The following is a 24,626-nucleotide window of genomic DNA, read 5'->3' as shown; positions in this document are numbered from 1 at the left end:
GATCCAGCAGTTTCAGGTGGGCTATAATCATGCCCTCATTCCATTTTAGACATTTTTCAGAGCAGTATGCTGTCTCTGCTTAGATAGATTTATGTTCTTTTGTCTTAATTAAACTGCCAAAACCAACATGGAGCGGAGCTGGGCTTTATATCCCAGAGAAAAGTCTGATTTCAAATCCAGGATCAAAGATCCTGCTCTTGTCTGGCTGAGCTGTCTCCATGAAGAGGATGTCAGCAGCAATGGCCACAGCTGCAGGGCCATGCCTGACATAGAAATGAGAAATAAGTCCCTGGCTCCCCTGGCTGCCAGTCCAGCAGATGTGTCCATTTTAAGCCCAGAAAACTAACTATATCTTGAGCTGCATGATAAGAAGCATGGCCAGCAGGCTGAGGGAGGTGATCCTGTCCCTCTAATCTGCGTTGGTGAGACCTCACCTGGAGTACTGAATGGAGGTGTGGAGTCCTCAGTACAGGAGAGACATGTTGGAGTGTCTCCAGAGGAGGGCTGCAAAAATGATCCAAGGGATGAAACACCTCTCCTATGAGGGGAGAGCTGGGGCTGTTCAGCCTGGAGAAGAGAAGGCTCTGGGGAGACCTGAGGGTGACCTTAGAGTAGCAAAAGGGGGGCCATAAAAAGAAGGTCACAGACACTTTCTCAGGGTCTGTGATGACAGGACAAGGGGATGTGGGGTTAACTTAAAGAGAGGAGATTTAAAGTGCATATAAGGAAGGAGGTTTCTTTGCTCAGAGCAGTGAGGCACTGGCACAGATTGCCCAGAGAAGTGGTGGATGCCCTGTTCCTGGAGACATGCAAGGTCAGGCTGGATGGGGCTCTGAGGACCTGATGGAGCTGTAGGTGCCACTATTCAGTGCAGACAAGACAGATTTGATGGACTTCACAGGTCCCTTCCAACTCAAACAACTCTATTATTCCATGATACTACGGTCTTCGAGGAAAAGCTGTGGAAGGTTTTGTTAGCATAAACATGGCAAATGAAGGCATGTCAAGTGAGAGTATCCAGGCTGAAACTCATAGCCAATAAATCTCATTTACCACAAGGAAATTTGACTCCTAGAGTGCTGAGTAAAGCCTTCTCAAAGTTAGTATTCTTGTGTCAGTGTAGTCAAAACCAGAAATCTGTGTCCAAAAATGTCTCAAGTGTCTTAATACTGCTGTATATTAATTCACAGCTGTATAATAAGAATTAATTTGCTAATGAGAAATCTGAATAAATAAGCATAACATACTGTGTCTATCTGTACGGTATTGTCTCCTTTTTCCCATGTGAAAAGCAGTGGTAAAGGGTTTCAGAAATTCTGGAGCTGGAGTCAGTACTACATGGGCAGCACATGCTTACACAACTGCAGTTTAATGTATAAACCTCTTAGTTCAAAAAGCAGACTTTAATTTCATAGAGACTGACAGAACTTCAGAGTGTGACTTTTTGTGACACAGTCACACCAAACTTTACCACAAAAGACTGAAAGTCTGAGGAAAGCCATGGGCTGAACATCACTGAAGGACAATACTGTAGTTTGAAATTGATAGTTTCTTCTCCCTTTTTCTTTTGAAACATGAATGTTAAACCTGCACAGCCAGAGCTCCAGAATGCAATTGCCAAGGAAACCAGGGTAACACCAAACCCAACCTCCCCAGTAGATAGCAGAGAGTTTGCAAGTAAACCAGCAGCAAGCAAACCACAAATACACCTGCCTCTAAACTCACGTAAGTCCTATCACTTGGCAGTAGGCAAAATACCTTACAATGAGGTCTGAAAGGCATGTAGACTTGCCTTCGTAGCATGTTGCAGCAGGAGCAGGAGGGCAGTAGGGTTGCCGTCCCAGCACTGGCTGCTGCTAGTGGTGCATTGTTTTTGCTGTGGTCTCTAAGAGACCTGGATTCTGTTCCAAGGAAGAGGTGAGACAAGGGCCAGTTGCTGGGTTGCTTGTGCATATGCCATTCAAACCACACTGCTCAAGCACTGTGTGGAGTCTGTGTGGTGAGTTTGCAGGGAATGCTGTGATATGGAAAGTACAAGGGCAGAGCTGTGCACATAGCACGTCTCCTCAGCACCTGAGGTGCAGAGGTGGGTCAGGAACAGATCTCAACAACGGTGATCAGATGATTGTATCTGGCAGCTCTCTACATATCAGTGAAATCATCTGGTGTTTTGCTTGTGTTATGCAGTGCGTATGTGCAGGATACAAAACAGGACTGATTGTGTCAAGATGCAAAATACGAAACGACAGTCGCTTCCTCTTTGTTGATGCTTTTGCAAATAGGAAATGACTGTGATTTTTTACAAACATATGTCAAAAGCAAGAGCTGAATATGTAAGAAGCTGAAAGACCCTTGAGGAAATATCTCTGTACACTGGCAATAGTTTAGATCAGTTTAAACCCTTTTTTGACATTCAAAAGCATCATGCAGAGACAGCTGGGTGAGTTCATCAGGGCAGCCAAAGCAGTTCTGCAGCTCCCAAATGAGAAAGAGACCTAGGGCTGCTCTGCCTAGAGAAGAGAAGACTAAGAGGGGATCTTATCAATGCTCATAAATATCTAATGGAGGGGTAACAAGAGGATGGGGCCAGGCTCTTTTTGGTGGTGCTCAGTGACAGGACAGCAACAGTCACAATCTGAAATACAGCAATTTCCATCTGAACATGAGGAAACAATTCTTTACTGTGAGGGTGACAGAACTCTGGAACAGAGATCTGCCTTAGGGAGACTGTGGCATCTTCTTCTCTGGGAATATTCAAAACCCTCCTAGACACTTTCCTGTGTAACCTTCTGGGGGGAACATGCTTTAGCAGAAGGTTGGACCTGGTGATCTCCAGAGGTCCCTTCCAACCCCTACAATTCTGTGAAATTAAAGGCATTTTGCCAAGTGCAGGGTAGGTATTTCCCTGTGCTTCCTGCAGACCAGCCATGGGTGCTGACCTTAGAAGACACAAATAGAGACCTGCAAGGACCAGTGGGTACCTGGCTGATGCAAAAAAAGTATCTTGTGACAGGGCACAAAGCTCTTACTTACAAAGCTCTTTTTCTCAATACTTTGTGCATCCCTGGATACCTCTACTCACCTTTTCGAAGTGGATAGGAAGGAACAGAAGGGCAGTAGAAACACACCAGTTCTGTTTATAGCAGTGATATATGACAAACAGCCAGTGGGTTGGTTTATAAAGGCCTGCCCACAGGTCTGGCTTGCAGTCAGCCTAGGGAGCATGAAAGCAATGGGCTTCATGGGCATGTCTACCCATACAGTCCTCCTGCAGAGCAGCCGTCTTCTCTCAACCTAGCACAGAGATGAGGAGAAATTGTCACGGAGCATGCAACAAGATACATGTGCAGACAGATGGGCTCCCACATATTTTGTACCTCAGACAGCTCCCAGGACATAACAGCATGCACAATAGCCATGTATTCCTTGAGACAGCCCTTCAGTGCTATGTTTAGTATCAGGATGAGCAGATGGGCTGCTCATACTGCGTGTGGACACACTGGGTTCCCTCACTGGGAAAATAAAGCACAGCTTGTCTAGACAGGGTTTAGGTGGAGGCAGGGAAGATTCTTCTGAAAGATCTGCTTGGGTTTTCCTATTCTGTGTTTCTGTATTGAGAGGAGAGGGAGAGAGGAAGGGAGGGGAGAAGGGAAGTCCGCTGGTGGCAACTGGCTGTGTCCCACTGAGTGATTATGAGCTGCTTCAGCCCCATGCTTCCACAGCCAGAAGAAGCCCACCAACATTAGCACTGGCAATGGTGGTAAGGACCCTGGCGTAAACTTAGGAGGAAAGATCAGAGGGAATCATTCATATGAGAATCACTGGAGTACAGACTGAGATCACTTCAGTTAGGGGCTGGAGTTACCAAATAGCATCAAGCTTTCAGCTGTTCCCAAGGAAGAAGTTGCTTTTGGTTTCAGTTACAAGTAGGCCATTACCATAGCTCTCCTTCATGAACTCAAACATTTGTTTATCTGTTTGTTTATTTATTTTCACATTCAGAATGCAATTAAAATAAATGCAGTTTTTATCTCAAGGTACAGTATGACAATTCTTGCTTCTTTTAGCAAAAATCATGCCATTTTATTAGAACTGAACATGCTGAACTAAACAGATATAGATATACATAAGAAGAATACAAAAATGGAGTCTGCCAGTGGGAGAAAGGATGATACTATAGCAGACTGCATGTGTGTGTATACACATTCAAACAGTGCAAAATGCAAAAATTTTGAGTGTTACAGAACAAAGACAAAAGTATAATAACAATATTCCAATGCATAAGATTATAGGTCAAGTGTGATGGCTGTTTAGATTAGCTGTTACTCCATTTATATTTTAGGGGTTGTTATATGAAGGATATTATTAGATCTATATAAGTAGGGGATGTAGGAAGCTTCAATTATCTTTGCTGGATGTGTAGCCATAATATTTTCCAATGATGAGCACTACAGAAGTATTTATTAAATTCAGTGAATTAAATTAAACACAGTAGTATACCTAACTCAGCACAATAATTAAATAAGTACTATTACAAAAGACTCTTGGAAAGATATAACCATTTCATCTGATGATTAAATTATGTAGATACTTGCATTGCATATAAAATATAGTAAAGCCCAGCTTTGACTACACACAGGATAATGTAACAAGCAAATCAAATTTTTTGGTTTTGGGAGGATTAAAGTTCACTTTGTGAGCAATATAAGCAATTTGATTTCATAACTGTGCATGGGTCACCTGTCTGACTCCTCCAAAGGAGATAGTTTGCCTAAGATAGGTTACATGTTATTGCCAGGGAAATATCTGTGTATATTTTCATTTATTTATACATACCCTCATGGCTTCACTGGGACAGTGTCATTTGCAGACATCAGTATTTTATTGTCTTCTTTTTCACTGAGTACATTTTTCCCCTCTTACCTTCAGTGACTATGAAGGCTTTGTAAATTATACTTGACAATATGAAATGTGAGCAAAGTCTGTTTCTTGGTACTATGAGTGTAGTCGTAAGTGTTTAATTTTTCTGTAGAGATACAAAATTAATAACTAATTAATTAAGGTTCCATATACTTTTGACATTTTTAGCTCGATGCTGGGTTATTTATTAAAAGATAGCTCAATAATTTTATGTAACAATCTGAAAAAAAAAGGCAAATATATATGGGGGTAAGTGTCAATCCGTTAGATCATCCATGTCTTCTATTGCCTTCTAGACAGTAGTGTTAAGCCTGCTGTAGATGGGCAGGAAAATAAGTTCTACACTATTTATCTCAATTCAAGTCTCTTCTGATTGCCATTTGAGATAAAGATAATGAGAAAGAAAATTTGTTTGTAGAATGAAAACAAAATATGCTCACTTTATTATTATTATTATTGTTGTTGTTGTTGTTGGCCTCTGTTGGATTGTCTCAGTATGCTCTTCCTGTAGCATAGACTCCTATCCTACAGATATCTTACAGATAATGCACTTTCCTAGGTTCATGTTTTTCTGCAACAAGAAAAGATGATGAAAGGTGCTTAATATTAGCAGCTCAGATGGTGTTGAAACAAAAAATATGGCTGCTGATCCAAAAAGAACAGGGATCATAGCTATTACTGTCAGTATATATATGTTCAGTGGGAATATTTGGTGCTACATTGTAAAAGACCTTGAAGTAGACCAGTGTGCGTATCATCAGCAAAGGTGCTTTATGATAAATGAATGAATATGTAAGAAGTAATGAAAGGGTGTTTTCATATTAATAGCACAGTAAGTTGTTAAACATATTGTTGTAAATACAAAGAGTATTTGAATATTTGAAATGGTTTCAAACAAAAAATCTGATTGGATACAAGGAAGAGATTTTTTTACAATAAGAGGAGTGAGGCACTAGCACAGGTTGCCCAGAAAGGTGATGGATGCCGTGTCCCTAGAGATATTCAAGGTCAGGATCTGAGCACCTAATGGAGTTGTAGGTGTCCCTGTTCTGGGTAGGAGAGCTGGATGAGATGACATTTGTGGATGTCCCTTACAACTCAAACAATTCTGTGTCTCCGTGATTTTGTTGTTGCCAGTTGTACAAGTGTAACCTCATGGTATAATTTTAGCAGTGATTTACCAATCTCTATTTAAAAGAGTATGAAACTAACACATTCATCTCAAAGCCTGAATTTTAGCAAAACGGTTAAAACTTATAACAGAACTGGTTACTCAACTCAAAAATAAGTCATCCTTTCTACAATCTCCATTTCTGTGCAAAATCATGAGTTGTTTCAGCCCATTCTTAGACATGGAAGGTTTTATGAAACAAAACACAGCGCAGTGATTTTCAGTTCTTTTGGGAAAACAAATTCCTCATCTCACCAATGTCCTCATAGCAGACAGCAGCAGACTAGGCCAGGAGGGTTGATACATGCCACCCCAAGTGGTGGGACCTGCTCACGTTTGCATGAGGATCTCTTGCTATCAAGGCACTGTCTATTTTAACTAGAAGATTGTTCTGAATGCTGAATAACTGAAGATTTGATCCTTAGTTTTTACTGTTAGTATTCTGCCATAATTATTTTAGAAATGTGTAGCTTACAATGATTGAGCCAGGTTCCCATCTTTGATCAGTGCTTAAATTTATCTCAGTGTAATTTCTTTGAGCAATTCAGTGCAAGTAGAAGTACAAATGCTAATGCAGAATATGTCTTGGTTGTCATGGCAGAGAGCAATTAACATAGTTTAAAGCTTGGAGTAACAAAAAAGTCCTCTCCAGAGAAGGGAAGAATGATATGTAGACATGTTCCTCTGAAGTGTCTTAAGACTTCCAAAACAAATGTTAAAATTAAAGATCCTTTTTTACTTGTGGAGAAACAGCAGGAGTTTGCTCAGAGAAAGAAAGAAAGAAAACAATTTGGCTTAGAGCTTATAGCAGAAATAAAGTATACTTGGTTCAAATATTTTTCAATAAATATATGGAATGTTTTGTTGCCAACAGCATGCACCAAAACTGATGAAAACTGGCACAGGATACAGGATGAAAAAGCTGAGCAAGGAAAGATGAAAGACAGAAAAACCAGGTAGAGCTGCCTAGACCCTAACAACATGAGAAAGCTGCAAAAGGGAAGATGAATTAATCCATTGCCATGATGTTTGTTGAAAATAGGTTTAAGACTCCTATACCCCTCCCTGTTCCAGAAAAATAAAGTACTTGAGTAAGACATGGGTATCCTAAATATCAACCTTCCTCAAAACTCGAAAATGACTGAGTCTTTCGGGAGACACCGCTGAATGTGTGGATTTCACCTTGCCATACTATTTACGGTTCACTTTTTTAGCTGAACAAAGTGGCGCTTCAGAAGTATTGCTTCACACTACCATGAGACTCCTACAGGGCTTTGCTGTACTTAGCATTATTGCTTCAGAAAGCCTTGTCTTTTTAAACTGAAGTTGAAATTAATGAAACATCCTGAAGATGTAAATTAAAGTTCTTTATCATAAAAACAAAGCAAAACAAAACAAAAAACACCATCATACCAAGTATATGTCATAAATATCGTAATATTTAGTGATTCAAATGACAGGACACCTCTATCACATTACTTTGAACATTTAAGTCCCATCCAATGATGGGTCATTTGCTTATGAAAATGAAAAGGACCAGTGTAAAATGTGTGTAGTCACTTCAGACGGACGTGTTAATTACTAATTCTTTCTGATGCTTTGTAAAGGCAGTACTAAAGAAACAACTCAAGAAGACATTTTCCTCAAGCGTGGAGTAATCGGTGGTTGATTCCTGTAGACTTTTGAAGGTTGCTGTTCTTGTGTGTCCTGTTCCATCTGTTTCTTTCATGAGGTCAAACAAGATGCAGCCAGAGGCAATTGGAAACCTCCCTTAATGTTCACGAAGGACAGATGTATGCTCAGCACAGATCCTTTGACCTTACCGTTCACCTAAACAGCACTGGGACAAGCTGAAAAATCCTTAATTCCTGATGCAAAGTACAACTATCCTAGCTGACAGTGACTTCCAAGGCTATAATGATTATAAGCTTTTTCCTTTTTTCCAAAACAAACACTGATTTATTCTAGGCACAGAATGACTTACAATGCCTTTTACTGCTTTAGCAACTCTTTATCATTTTATATATACATATATATAATATGTAAGGGATTTGTTTAGGACTGGATTTGCTCTTTTTATGACTTCAGTATGCTGCTGCAAGCCACATAGTGTCAGGCAGTGGTCCACACATTTGTAAAGATACTGAATATGGTTATCTTTCTCTATCTAATGAGACAGTGAGCGCTGTTGTTCATATTCACTAGGGAAAATAGGTTCTGCATTAAAATGTCATTTATCATATTATTAATTCAGATGAATGCTTGAAGATGTCTAAGAAGGTTTCATCAGTGGCAGGAAGAGAGAAAGCACAGAAAAAAATCACCAGAAACTCTTCCAGAAAATTGCTTCCTATACCGTCCTCTAGCTTGGCTTAACCCTGAAGTGCAGGTTGACCTGAATTCAGCTAAGAGAAATGTCATTTTGACTTAGTCCAAACAGAAATCATCCTGCCTGTTACCCCATACCCTGCTGCACTGTGCAGTCTGGGTGGGTGGCAAACCACGGAGGCTTCTGGAAGGAAGTGGCACTTGTAGATAATCCCTTGTGAATTCTCATTACAAGAACTGTGAAGTGGTGGTGATGGCTGATGTGGACAACAGGCTTTCTCAGCATGTGATGGCCTGTCTGCATTCAGTGAGCCAAGTTCCACCCTTCCACATGCATACTGCTGATCTCAGAGCTTTCCCACACATACTGCTGATCTCAGCTCAGTGTTGAGGTGCTGTTTTGGGTGGGAGAGATGTGGATGTGCTGCAGAATGATTTTTGTAGCAGTGAATTTATTGATACACAGGATAGACTCCTTTTACAACACAGTGTATTCAATATTTCTGACAAAACGCTGCCAGTTTCTTGTTAGTCGAGCCATCAACTTTTGGCCAAAATAACTGCTGGCAATATTTTGTGATTACTCATTATTTTCCACCTGCCTCTGAACGAGTGAATGAATTAAGCTTCTCAACAGCCATATGAAGTAAGTGTTACATTAATTAAAACACGCATGGCTCTGGAGAACATACTGTACATCATATTTTAGCCAAATAAAATGCAAGTCAGCATTGAAACCAAATGAGAAATGCATCTGCATACCAAAATGTTACAGTGCTCAAAGTGAATGGCAGATAAACACATTTTATGGGCTCTGTTCCACATTGTTGTTTTCCATTGGAAATCCATACCAATAACAAGACAATAGAAAGAACAATCCAGATAGAGCTACTGCAAACCTCTGAATAATTATTGGGGAATAAGGACTTTAGGTCCACAAAGGGTTTACTTCTCAAAACTGATTAATCACTCTTTCTTAATTTAGGAATATCACCTGGAGTACGAATTTTACAAGATGTCACTTTATTTTTTGGTTTAAGATCATTTTCTCTGCAATAGGTGGACTGATTAGTCTTGGCAATTGTCAGATGAGGGACATCACAGAGGGGAAATACTTAAGTACTTCAATCCTTGTGACTGCGGATCAGATACCTTATCATTATTCATTTGTATTGTACCTTTGCTAAATGGTACAAGCCAGCTGAATAACCTGCCAAGGGAATTCTTCAGAGAGGAAAGATTTTAGTCTATACCACTTTCCTCAGGTATTTTGGGTTAGCATTACACTGAGCAATATTACTATGAACCCAACAGATCTGAGATGGAAGATGTGGAAGATACCATTTATTTAGTGCCCTGTGATTCAGAAATGCTAGCATGAGTATCCATCCAACCCATACTGCAGAACCAAGAAAGGAAAATACAACCAACACAGAGTATTCTTCTGTCCTGCAGTTATTCTGGGACTTCAACACTGACAATGCTTAGACACTAAGTGAAGATGATGTCACTGATAGTACTGGGGGGCACATATGATAGAATCATAGAAACACAAGGTTGGAAAGGATAGGATAGGATAGGATAGGATAGGATAGGATAGGATAGGATAGGATAGGATAGGATAGGATAGGATAGGATAGGACAGGACAGGATAGGATAGGACAGGGTAGAATAGAATAGAATAGAATAGAATAGAATAGAATAGAATAGAATAGAATAGAATAGAATGGAATGGAATGGAATGGAATGGAATGGAATGGAATGGAATGGAATGGAATGGAATGGAATGGAATGGAATGGAATGGAATGGAATAGAATAGAATAGAATAGAATAGAATAGAATAGAATAGAATAGAATAGAATAGAATAGAATAGAATAGAACAGAATACACAAAGTTTTCCCATAAACACTGACTAACGGTATGATTGCACTAAAATGGAAGCTGACACAGCCTGTACGTCTCCCACATAAACACAGACATGTTGGTCCAGCTTTGTGCTGGGACACTCATGGGCATTCAGAACATCCTGCAGTATTGAGGTGGAGCAGCAGCTCCCCAGTCTCCAAAGCTACATAGCTCCATGTAGTTTAGGTTCCTTGGTGTGAAATCATTTTTAGTTTTTCTAAAATTCTTCTGGATTTCTATATCTGCCAGTGTAAAGATGAATGCCTCAAAGTCAAATAATCAGGCATGCATAGTATGGTGTCTCTGCACATGGTTATGTGTACACCAACAGCAGTTCCAATGTGAAAAGTCTGAAAAATGAACACTGTAACAAAGTAACTCCATGTGATCCCTACTTGGAGTTATTTGTATGGATACTTTAAATATAGTTGAAAATGTTTTAATGAATTCGTTTCACAAACTGCAATTTCCATTTCAGGGATGCATTATACATCAACTTATTTCCAGCAATATTCAGTACATGTGCAGGCCACTTTCATTTGCTTGAAAACATTCACAGAAATTTTGTTGGAAAAAAATAATAATTTTTCTATGCATAATTAACTCTTTTAGCAGCTCCTCTGATGAAAAATATATAAATACAGCTCATTACAAATGACAAACCATTCAATCTAATTCTTTATTTGCCACTGATTAGTGGGTTTCTTATGGATACTTTCAAGTCTGAAGAAATGATGACAAAGTCAATAAAGAACATTTTGTCGCAAGTAAGAAATAAATGTCTTCTGAAAAAAATTGTCTTTAAATATCCAGGTGCCATAAGCAAGCAAGGAAATGTGCAAGTGCTGCTTAGATAAATTTTACCTTTTTACTCTTCATCATAATACTCCCCAAAGTGTATTAACACATTAAACTTTTTAAATCTGCCACTCAGAGCTAAAATTTGGTATGACAGACTGTAGGGCTGAATCAGACAGAATTTTTTTATTTCAGTTGAAGTGAAAAGGCAAAGAAATCCCTGAAGAAAGCAAACAAGTAAAAAGAAGAGTGAATGAGAGAGATGAAACAACACCAAGAAAGGAATAAACAGAGAAAGGCAGAGAGTAATCACTGTGCTCGGAAAGATCAGTGGGAGTGAAATGACAGAGAAGGTGTGTGGGCAGCCAGAGCTGTGTGGATGGGAGCGCATGATCAGAGGAGGTTGGTACTCATGGATGGCTTGGTGCTAGCACCCACTTGTAGAGATACTGTTGGCAGATTATCCTGCACAACCACACGTTTTTCTTTCTAACGCTTTGTTTTCCTTCACTCCTTCAAAATCTTTGTTTTATGTCTGGAGTTCTCTGGTCATAACTTTCTATGCAAAAGGTATTTCTTTAAATATTTCATCAGATTAAAAGGTCTGTTGTGAACAGGAGATAAAGGTTAGGAATTCTTGCTCTGCTGTTCAGTAACTGGTAAAATAGTGACTTCTCAAGCAAAACTACTTCTGTCTTCTGAAGAAAAACAGTTTTTACGCACTGAATTACAAGGTTCATGACAGGTCAGAGGGACAAGGCTTGTGAAAGGCTTGGAGAATATGCCCTAAAAGGCACAACTAAAGGAACTGGGGCTGTTTAGTCTGGAGAAAAGGAGGCTGAGGAGAAACCTTATTCCTCTCTTTCAATATCTGAAAGGTGCTTACAGAGAGAGCGAGATTGGTCTCTGCTCACTGATGACAGGTGACAGGATGAGGGGAAATGGCCTCAAGTTGTACCAGGGAAGGTTTACATTGGATATCAGGAAAAACTTCTATACAGAAAGGGTTGTTAATCTCTGGAATAGGCTCCCTAGGGAGGTGGTTGAGTCAGCATCCCTGGATGTGTTTAAAAACCGTTTGGATGTGGTGCTCAGAGACAAGATTTAGTGGAAGGTTGTTAGAGTTAGGGTACTATGTTAGGTTGTGGTTGGACTTGATGATCTTTGAGGTCTTTTCCAACTGGAGTGATTCTATGATTCTATGATTCTGTGATTCTATGACAGTTGATCTGCTCTTCACAAACTGCCTTGCTTTTTTAGCACTGTCCTCCCCAGAACGAGGTGAGTGGATGAAATGCTCTGATATCCCCTTTTGACCTCCTAGCCCACAAGTAACAAACATGGTAGCCAAAATACTGCAGTGTTCTGGTTGTATCTCATGCAGTGCATATGTTGGCAACATAAGAGTCCTCCTCTTTGCTTCCTTGCAGTTTTGCCAAAAGCAAACTACCAAAAACAAATAGGAAAAGAGGACATTTTAAAGGTTTTGTTTGCAGTGTATCAGCTATATGGAGATTCTCACTACTCTGGCTTCCAAAGGCTGCACAAATTCTGAAAGGCTGAATTTTTGAAGTGGTAAATAGTTTTGTGTTTGTGTGTGTTACACTTAAGGACTTAAAATCAATAGGGAAAACAGTGGGTGGAGCTGCCTCTATCATTTCTACCATCCTGTGGGGAAGGACTGTACCATTTCCAATGAACAACTAAAGGCAGCCCTGGATTATTGCACAACAATGTGCCCTGGAATCTTTCCACATACATCTGTCCATCCCAGTGATGCTTTGCCATTTAATGAATGGGAGTGGACCAGAAACCACCAGCAATGCCTTCACACTGCATTCTGAGGCTTTATGCTGTTCCCTAATATAGAGAATTGCTCAGATAGATGTTAAAATGTTCTTCACATTTAACTCTATTTCCACAGAGAGTCTATTTCACTTCTACTCCCTGCTGTAAAAAATCCTGCCCCCTTAACTGCCTATGAGGCAAACCTATAGTTTTGGAACTACAACAGTTCCTTAAATATAGAGACAATTGCTTTGGTTGTGTCTTTGATTGGCACAGAACAAGAAGTTATCACTTGCTGACAGTGAGTCATCTGTGATCAGTGATGAGAAAGATAAGATGGTTGTGTAAGACAAAATATGGTGTTAACAACTGTACTTTAAGAAGTGGTTGTTTACAAGTACTTGCATACCTGCTACCTGAAACAAGCTCACATCAGAACCCAACAAGAACAAACGATGTGCACATTTTACATGTTAGACCACTTAGGCGTAACTAACATATTGTCTCAATTACTCACAGGCCACTCTCATGCCATAGATAGCTTCCTAAACTGTTCTGCTTGGTGGAAAATGCCAAAGGTCATGCCTAATCTCAGTGAGCTGGTAATGAGGGATTGGGTATAATGGTTACAATTTCAGCAGAGCTTAATTTATTTTCCTCTCAGGCTTTTTCTTTTTGGGTTAAATTCTCCATGTGGCCTGTGATTTGTGAGTTAGAACATGTAAATAACTGTATGTGCAGCAAAAGTGTGTGCAAACCTAATCTCAGGATCTTCAATGCTCAATTCAAAATATATAAAAATTAATGTCTAAGTTTCATACGTTTCTCCAGAAGCTATAATATACAAGCAGGTAACTAGATATCAAGTTACTACTGCTTGCATCTGTCATTTAAAAAGTTCAAATGCGAGAGAGATCCCAGAAAATATGACATCGCACTCACAGCTCTGAAAATCTGCCTGCCAATGCGTGCTGCACTCACCATCTGGCTTCTGAGCTGAAGACAATTTTGCAAGCCCTCAAGAACCAGTTTTGTTTGGGCTTGTGCAGGATCCTGTGCAGCAGATGGTACTTCCACGGAACTTGGCTCTCAAGTAGTTGGCCACAAACTGCTGTGCATTTGATATGTGCTGTAAGAATACTTGTCATTTAAGGTAGCTCCTGCTTACCTGTAGAGTTTGTTTCTCCCTTTTGATAAGCCAAAACTCCCTCTGTCACATACACTGAATAAATACACATATGAGATTTTTAAGAAGCTGCCATGAAGAAGTACACCATAAAAGCAATTGAGGAAAATCTAGCTCAGAAACAGTATATATGTAATAAATCTTATACTGAAGTTACAAATGAAAAGAAAGTAAGGTCAGAATTATATTAAGTATATGAGGAAATTACTTGTTGTTTTCAGGTGTCTTTGACCAATGAAGGTATACTGAAAGTATCCTTCATATGGTGTAAAACAGATATAGGGAATAAAATCATCAGCCAAAGGAAAAATGCAGCATTGCATTTTCTGCTGGTACAGCAGAACCACAAAGCCTTCACTTTACAGGATTTCGGGTAATCACTGGGAAACATTTTCATGTTTTTGTTGATTGTTACAGTTACTCCTTAAGTAAAACTGTCCATACTTTTTATTTTGGATATTTTATTTTGGCTAATAGATTTTTAATTACCTATCTGAGTTCTGTCAGGGTAGTGTGGATCTTTAATCATCAAAGCAGAATTAAGGCAGGGATACATTTTAAAGACTATCCCCACAGCATTTCCATCTCCACTGGTTGTTTTATTTCTTTCTGTTACCATGCACTACGTTCCCAGTGAGTACTGCTGATACAGACTTGTTACAACACTATCAAAAAAGTTTTGCTATATTAAGTAGCTATAAGTCAAGAGAGGAATAGGTAAGCTTGCAGAATATGATAATAAATGCTCCAGAAATACATTTCACCTGTTAGACAGAAATGAGATTGCTTGCATCCTCTTACCTATAGATAGATACAGGCAGCAGCTTTTTAAAGAGAAATTTATGTGAGGCTGAAAATAAGCCCACTGAGTATTACTCAGTCTGGAGTACTACATATCCAAGGTCTGCATATTTCCCAGTGTGTGACGTGGACTGTGTGTAGATTTAGTTGCCCAGGAACAAGGGGCAGTGCCAGTCAGAAACTCCTCCATCTGCCTCCATTGCCAGATGATGGGTGGACTAGATGGTCTTAGACATCTTTTCCAATATGAATGATTCCATGATTTTATGATCGTGCAGCAGCCAGGGCAAAAGCAATGCCACTGTCAGCTACCTATTGCCCTCCTATGGTAGCTCTGGTGTTTTAAACATCTGTATTTTATACTAATTTTTCCTAGGAATTCACTCTACATATCATCCAAACTGTAACTACCTTCCCTGCCCTTTTTAATTTCTTTTTTGTCAGCTTACCACAGATGTATTACTTTCTAGTTTTGTTGCTCTCCACTCTTCTTTATAACAATGATAGCTATGTTTTGATTCTCTCCTCCTCATATAGAAGAGTAATGATGTCTGAATCTGAGCTTCACTGACTGAGTCTCAAATTGAGGCAAAAGACATTTGGCTAATTCATAGCATGCTGTAAAAGGATTTTTTTTCCTGCAATCTCTTATTAAAAAAAAAAACAAAACAACAAAAACAAAACAAAACCACAAATCATTTCCTGAGACTATTATCTGTCATTCCCAAGCTAATTCAGAAAATGCCTTCATTTTTTAGTTCCAATCTGCAAAATGCTCCTAGGGGAGCTATGTCCAAAGGCACTGTAGCACAACAGCCAATGATGAATAGAGGCACTACATTTCATTTATTGTGATGAGAGGTGTGCTGTCTCTGACTTTGTTTCAAACACTGATAAAGTAGTCTTTAGATTTTATAATGTTTCTTTTATTTTTGAGTTGTGTAGGTTAGTTTTTGAAATAAAGAACTTCATGATTTTTGGTGTTATGCCAGTAATCCTCCAAATAATTAACTCATCAATGATCAGTTTAAAAATTATCAACAATCAGTGCTCATCTAAGCATACAGTATAGATGTGCAGCTGACTGTGTGCATTGCCATGAAGGCAATTCTCACTTTTGCTTTGGTAACTCCTAGCTGGAGGTTATGTCAATTTTTTGTGAGAACTGTGGCTCTGAAGAATTGATTTATATGTGATATATATGTATATATGTATCTGCTCTGTTAGGTTAAAAAAAGAAGAAAAAAGAGAAAGAAGATAGTTTTTTCTACTACTCTGGAGCCCCACAATGTTGTCACACTTCAGACAAATTAATATGACTCTTCTTTAACCTTTTCATACGCTATTAGATTACTGAAACAAGACGCAGTTGTGGCTTACACAAACATGCGTTAAGAAATCATGATGAAAACCTTCATTTCCAACCTCAGACATTTAATGAGTTAGTAACTGTTCTTTCACAGATCAAATGCCATCCACATGGAGACAGAGAAATATAAATTATAGAGAAACTTCAAAACAAGAAAGATCTGACATTAAAAAGCTTACTCAAATGCCACAGCACAAAGACAAAATATCTAAAATGTGCAAGTTCCACAGCAAAGGGAAAGTTCAAAAATCATACCATGCTTACTTTAAAGCAACCAACTACAAAACATGGCTTTGTACCAACTACTCTCCAAGAAAAAAATCATTTAAATTTTCCAGCTATCACCTTAGTACTAGCACAGCGGTTTTACTAAATACATGTGCTTCCCTGGGAATATATTGGAAAATCTATTCAATTATAATTGCATTTCCATTCTTGAGGAACCTTTATTGATAATGTCATTTCCAATTTACCTTTTCCAAACTACAACTGCAAGAAGCATGTAACAGTGAGCTGAAATGAATAATGACTGGATTCCCAGAGGGCAGCCACACTGAACTCCCCTCAGCAGGTTTGGAGAAGATAGAAGAGAAGTAACTTTAGCATATAGAGAAACATGGTCTTGTCACACTGCTGAAGGCTTGTCCATATGCCACATGGTGCTGTTTGAACTCCTGGCAGAATCTTCGCATTCAGACATGTTCTGCAGTGTGGTTAGTTCCCCTCTGACTGCCCTGCAGCAGTCCAGGAAGCAGCTGAATTGACCTTCAATCTTCTGCCTCACAGCTTGTCAGTCTTCCAAACCCTTGCTATGGTTGGAGAACCTGTGAGTAAAGAAGCAGATAAAAACAGGATAGGAGGAGCATGACATGGGGGTGAAGTGTTCTGAAGTCCCCCATCCCAACCTAAAGGAGATGCGCACTGAGAAATGAAGAGGCTGAGCTTTCTCAGTACTGACACATGTGAAGAGAACAGAGAACTGCTCCTCCATCACCTTTAATTCAGAAAGTGATAGAAAAGTGATGAAGATCCTGTGAAACACGGAGTGTGTTTTTGATGGGAAAACTACCTTCACAGTATCCTAGACTGACTGAGGCCAGAGGCACCCCAGAATATCATCAAGCCCACCCCCTGCTCCAGCAGGGTAGCTTAGAGCAGAGTGCTCTGGCCTGTCCAGGTGGTTTTTTGAAATCTCCAATGTGACTCCACAGCCTGTGGGAGACCTTTTCCATTTATGTCACAGCAAAAGGAGTCTGTTCCTTGAACCTGTGCTTCATGCAGCCAGGGGTGTTTCTCCTGGTGATACCAGGCCAGGAGACATTCATCACATAGCATCTCCCACTGTTACCTTGCCTCACCAAGGACAGGCCAAAACAACTTTACCTTGTGACATAAGACAAAGGATCTGATTTCTGCCCTTGCTGATGTACAAGTCACAGCTGGAGCAGGTAGCTTTCATGTCACAGCTTGACAGCAAAGGAAGGGAATAAGAATTATCATTTATTTTCTCTATTCTCAAGGAAAAAAGACAGGCTCAAAGCTATTTCTCCCATCCACCTCCTGAGGTCAGTGGTCATGTTGTTAAAGGATACCTGTAAATGTGTTAGCCACAAAAAATCATCTAGTGGCAATAGGTCTTCCTCTCCTGGCTTCTTTCACAAATGTGCTTTCAGATTGGATTAATGTAATCAAAAAGGATGGGGATCGTGGATGCAGAAAAAGAGGGGCAGCAGGTGCCCTTGTGGTTTGCTTCCTTCTCTGAGATGTAGGTGATTAGCTGCTCTGAGATGTGCAGAGAACACAGAGAGAAGGAGGAGGTAAACTCAGGAAACTGTACCCACTGGAGGTTCTGTAGACAAAGCACAGTCAATACAAAAATGGTACCAGTAGCTCCTGGCAAGATGGGAGTTGCTTTCGGAGGTAGAACAACAGAGTAATAAAAAAAGAAGAAGCTTACAGTAGTGGATGCTTAGATGTATAACCTAGCTGCAACTAGCAAATGGCAGCTAGAAATACAAGTTCTCATACTGAGGAGGACCTCTGGGGCTGGTAAAGATTATTACAGTCCTGGAGCATCAGGGACAAATATTGAGACTTCAGGGCCATGTGAAAATTTCATTTCTCTAGGGCCACTGAAAGGGACTAAAAGCAAATTGTCTTCACTCCACATGGATCCACAAAGCCAGGAAGGTGGTTGACAAGTAAAATTGAAATGGAAAGAAGACAGAAAAATAAAAAATTCATTGAAGTTACATAATTACAAAAATTCTTCCAATTCTCAGCACAACCAGAAAACATTTTTAAAACATTCTGTAACAGTCAAATTGAAAACAAACAAGAACCTATAGATATACCAACTATCCTTTTTATTTAGGTAACCTCATCATCAGTTGTAAGAGGTAGAATGAATCTACAGACAAATCAGGCACTAAAACTCCCTCAAAATTAAGTACTGAGGCATGTTTAAACTTCATAACAGGTATCTTTTTATGTCCTTGGCCATGAAAACTGCTTAAAAAATATGACCAAGAGGAGAAATCAGGTAGTTGTATGCAACCATATTTATAGGTAGCACAAGAACTATAACACTGCTACTAAATCCAGTCTTGCACCAAAAATTTCAAGGTATGACAATCCCAGTAGAAATACAGGTGATAATTTTTCTGCTACTAAGATTTTGCAGGGAAAATACACAAACACTAATAGTTGTGTTAGGAAACTCTGCATAGACTCTCGATGAAGTAATGAGGTAGTTTAGGAAATAAAAGCAGTAATTAAGTGTTTTGGGAAACTTGGAAAGGACAGATAAACAAGGAACATGCAGAGCTTGTATACTGTTGAATCTGAATTTGTTCTGACTGAAATGCACTGAAATACAAACAGGGATAAACACTACTGAGCTCACCAAAATCACTTAAGAGGCCAGATGTGTGCTTAAGGTTGATGTCATTGTGTCTCTAACTGGTATGAAGTCATGAACTACTTAAAATGGATTTGACAGGGCTTATGTAAAGCATAATATGGGATTCAACAAAAAAGATATGGAGGTTGAAGCACAGAGTACTTGCAAACTGAGCTAGAAATCAGTGTGACCTATGGAGGAATTCTTTCAGGAAAAGAAAATCTGTAAAATACATGGATGCAAGTCATATGATCAAAACCAGAAAGAGCGATTACATGAGTTTATAGACTGTTTGCTTTACTATGAATACACTGAAAATGGGAGGAAACCAAATAAGCTATTTGTATGAGAAATTACAATGAAAGGAACTTGACATTTCAATGATTGAAGTGACAGAATAAAGTAGTATGATTAATATTATATACATATACGTACATGCACACATTTGTGTGTAAGCTGTAAATGACTTTGCAGTCAGCCTTCTTTCCCATTCCTCCTAATGGAGTAGGAGACAACATGGTGGAGTTCTCCACCAACTCTCATCTCTGTTGGATTTGATATTGCTTACTGAGTTGCAGAATCATATCAGTGGTAAGAGGGTTGGTGATGAATGATCTCTGAGGCCCTTTCCAACACAAGTCATTCTGCAGTTCTTTGATTCTGTGACCAGAGGATCCAGGAGGCAGTTCTGAATGTGCATAATATTAGCATGGAAAAATAATAATAATAATAGTAATAATAATAAAAAAATAAACTGTTATCTTCTTAAGACATGGAGAGGTTACAAAACACCAAGGCTGTTGGAAGGCAGCAAACTTTAAGGAGAGATGACCAGCAAATGAGTAAAAGTTTCAGAAAAAAAATAATAATAATAATAATAAAAAATCTTTAGTCTGTCTAAACTCAATCAGTGGCAGCTGATGTAGGTGGCATGTATTGACAGCAAAGACCAGCAGATTTTAAGAGTGCTGTGGTAGTAGAAATGCTAATTTATGAGACATGTTGTCAGCCCTGCGGTGTTCCACATATAACTGTACAGGTTTGACAGGAAACACCTGACAGAACAAATAGGAATTGGAAAAAGTACTCTCTACTGGTAATGCTTGACAGAGGCTTGGCTGTTGTCAAGAAGCACTACTAGAAAGGTTCGTTCTGACCACCTAGATACTTAGTATCCAGATGAATCTACAAAGATACTTTTTGGAATGGTAAAATACAGAAATACAGAACAATGAAAAAAAGAATAAAATTATCATAAGAAGACTTAAAAGGCATCATGTAAAGGATCCAGGCAGGATCTGAAGGATGAGGTGCTTAGCAACAGAAGATACTATAATAGGATAAATACAGAGGGTATCTGCCATGGTAAAATTGATTTATTTATTTTTTAAATTGTGTTTTGTTTCTAATGTCAAAAGTATTCTCATTCCAAGAAGTCTCAGTGGATGTTGTACATGCAAAGGTAAGGAAATAAAGAATCTTGAACATAATAGCTGGACATCAGTCCCAGGAGCTGCATCAGATCTTCCCACACACCTCAATGGAGAAACCATGTCAGATGTCAACAACAGTCATTAAACAAACAGCTAAGTGACATCAGCAGAAGGTCAGCGATGTGGTTAACAAACTAGAGGCAGGCAAGAGGAATAGAAATCAATCTCCAGCAAACTGAGTCAGCTTCTCATAACAGCACAGCCAATAATCTCCATGACACTTAGTAATATAGAAAACATTTCGAAGCTAGCATTACGATAATGGCTGAACCTGTATTTTAATGGGTACCCCCCCAAAAAAATCAGTAACTAGTTAAAAATATTCAGAACTGCAGGAAGAAAGTGAGAAATTTTGCAGAGCTAAGTTGTAATTGGCTTTGTGAGATGCTATGTTTCATCAAATTAGGAGAGCCATATGTAGTAGTAGCATAACCATCTGCATAAAATCCAGGAAAGGTACTCATTACTGTGTACCTGTGGGTGAAGGCAGGGCTTGTAGTTTTGCCTACAGCTAAGATTGCCTGAAGCTTAACATTGTAATGCATACTTTCAATATTTTTTTGATTTTAGTAATAATGTTTAAATTTCAAAGCCTTTAACAAGTTTGGCTATGATTTTCTATACTGGATTCTTTCCATGTGCTGCATCCTAATCAAGAAGTTTCATGTAAAAATACTTTCAGTTGTGGACAAGAATGCTTGCCTGCATAATACAAAAGTTCTTACAACAAACTGTGGGGAAATATAAACTATAAATGTGCCCGGGATACTGCTTACTATGCCTGGACCTCAGATATGGCAGTGGGTTGCCTCTGTCCCATTGCTACCATGTGAGGAAAACAAACAAAAACAGTCAAGGCCTTTTAGAATTAAAATAATAATTATATATATATACACACACATATATATAATATTATATAAAACATATATATTATATTATATATTATAATTATATATATAAATTATATATCATATCTATATATTATATGTATATATAATATAAATTTTAATTACATATATATATAAATAAAAAAGCATTATTGACAAGAACCTTGCCATTTAAACTACACTCATATGAGATATAAATTTATATTAATTCACCGAAGAAATATTAGGAAGAATAAGTAGCAGCACTGAGTATGTGCGAATGAACTCAAAATGAAGTGACTCAGGTTAGAAAAACAACTTTCATGAGATCTTTCCTCCACCATAAAGGAGTCAGTTAAGTAACAAAGTTGTATAAGTGTGCTTAGTCATCTGAATTTGGGGATGAAATGCACCCTAAACCTCTCTGCCATAGTCATGCTGTATCTGGAATTAGTCATATGGAGAAAGAGCATGGTGCCCACCACTGTGTGTATGAGTCCTCTCAGAGAGGACAAGCTGGTCTGGTGCAGTGGAAGAGATACAACTTTCCAATTAGCACAAGAGTGACTTCCTTCCCTAAATTGGGGGTTGTGGTGCACGTTTTTTAGTTTGAAAATGAATAAAAATAAGACAATGATGAAAGCAGTGAATGGGACTTTGTGGGAACTGTTTCCATGTGTGGAATGAATGTGGTGATATGACTTGGACTTGATGATTCCTGTGGCTACTCTATGATTCAACAATACTCTGTTTTCAGGTACATAGAGACACATCAATGATGACATAAATATCAGAATCTACTTTTTTTTTTTTTTTTTTTTTTTTTTTTTTTTTTTTTTTAAGGGAATAACCAACATCCAAGAGATTGTATTTGACCCAAACCAACGAAGAGATAGGGATCTTTGGGTCAGTGTTCAAGAGTTTAGTTTTACAAAAAGTACAGCTTAAGAGTTTAGAAAACACATTTTACAAAAAGTACAGCATTTAGCATTGAGCAGTACATTCATTTTATGAGTTCTAACCAAACTGATGAGCATAGTGACACAGAGAGAGCAAATACAGCTCTGAGGAGATTGGGCATTGCTTTCCAATTGGAATGTTCCATTTTTGACATTTATAATTGATATATCAGAAATTAAAAAATAAATAAATACCTGTGAATTTGCTGTTCCATGTTTGAAACACCAGATCATTCTTTTGTGCATGTGTGTTTTGTTTTAGCTTGTGAAACATCGCAGCAATAAGGCATAAAGAAACACTTCAGATACCCTTTTTACTTCCAGGGTTAATACGCAATATTTGTACATTTCAAAACATGTAATTTCCAGCTGCATGGGTGTTACAACCATATTCTTGTTAAATGTTGAGGTTTCCATCTGAACGCTATGTGATGTCTTGCTGTGATCTTTCTGCCAGGTTCAGATTCAATTTTAATAAATGAATATAGCTCAGAGAATTCAGCATGCAGAATGACTCACTTTATTGCAGAACTGTTTAGGGTGACTTGACTTGAATTAACGCTGGAATAATCCCACTTTGCCTGATGCAATGCTGCCATATTCTTCCTTCTGATCCCAGACCCACTTTGCCCCCAGGACAACGACTGCTTCTGCAGCTAAATAGCCTCAGCTACTTTGACTGTCTATTTTTTTTTCCCCATTACAAGCAAATCCACTTTCTGGTTGGATAAAATGGAAATGACTTGGAAGGGTTTGGAAACTGCCATGAGGTGACATAATTTTAATGTTAATGTTAGGAGCAAGATGAAGCTGGGTTCGGTGGAAGCAGAATCAAGAGGCCTGCCTGCAAGTTATTTGGGACTGCTCAGCACAGAGGTCATAAAAATGCATTATGACCCTGACAGCAGAACAGCCGCCTACTGCACTGCAGCCAGAGTCCACTTCTTCCAGGCAGGGACTGCCGTGCCGTATTATACATGGGAGATCGGTTGCTGTAGTGAATACGTTTATACAAACAAAAAACTCCATCATGTTTTCTTTTTGAGATAGTTTGATGACTGGTGAAAATAAGCACAATTTAAAGACAGGCTGACCTTAGAGTACCCCAGTATCTTGGCGAATAAGCAGCAATTCTGAACTTACTGTTGCTTTTTTTTTCTATACATTTTGCCTTAGAGATAAGAGTGCTCACTTTTTTGTACCTTTAGTAGAAATCACACTTTATTTATCACCTTATCTTACAGCTGTTTCACAATGTTAAAATAAAAAGAGTAAAAGAGAAGGCAGAGACATGCATTCCAGTGCTGCTTCAGATGAGCATTTTCACTCTTTTCAGTAAAGATGCAGAACCAAATTTAACTTCCCCCGTACTCGATTCCTGCTTTCAGCATGTTTCCTTGAATTAAAGATACCACAACAGAAGCTGAGACACACTGTCTTCCTTCAGGCTTTGACACACGTGAGTTCTGCTATCTGATATCTTTGCTTTCAGGTGTGTTTAGCTGTTTCCGAGACACTGTAGATTGAATTCCAAGGGCCTCGATGATGTGAATACATCTACTTTCTCCCTGGTCTGCTCAGCAGAAGTCATGTTGCTATGCCTGGCTGCAGCTCCTTGGGAGCACTGATGTAGCTGCCTAACCCCCAGCCAGGATGGAGATGTAAATGACTTGGACATAAACGAAAACCAAAATCCAAACAAAGGTGTGGCTCACTTAAATCCGAAGTATTCATTCACTTCAGTTTGTCCTGAAACCATCCTGCTGGTGGTTTCTTTTTTTCTTTTTTTTTTCTTTCTTTTTTTTTTTTTTTTTTCCCATTATTTTTTCTGCGTACTTGCAGGAAACGGCCCGTCCGAGCGGTACTTGTGTGCCCTGAGCCGCCACAGGACGGCTTTGCTTGCAGACACCTTCGGCTCAGCCTCAGAGGTGTTCCGTAGCGCTCACCGCGTTGCACGGGCGCTGCTAACGCGAGTCATCCCGCGGCACCGCACCGCAAGGTCAGCGGCCGCTGTCACCGCGTCACCCCCGGGGATGTCCCCTGGGTGCGGCGTCCTGGCAGGGCACCTGCAGTCCTTCTCCGCGCCTCCTCTCCAGCGCTCCCCGGCCGGGCATCCCTGTCTCTGTCTCCACCGCACC

The sequence above is a fragment of the Excalfactoria chinensis genome, chromosome Z, assembly GCF_039878825.1.
Source record: "Excalfactoria chinensis isolate bCotChi1 chromosome Z, bCotChi1.hap2, whole genome shotgun sequence".
NCBI lineage: Eukaryota > Metazoa > Chordata > Aves > Galliformes > Phasianidae > Excalfactoria > Excalfactoria chinensis.
This window is presented reverse-complemented; position numbering follows the sequence as displayed.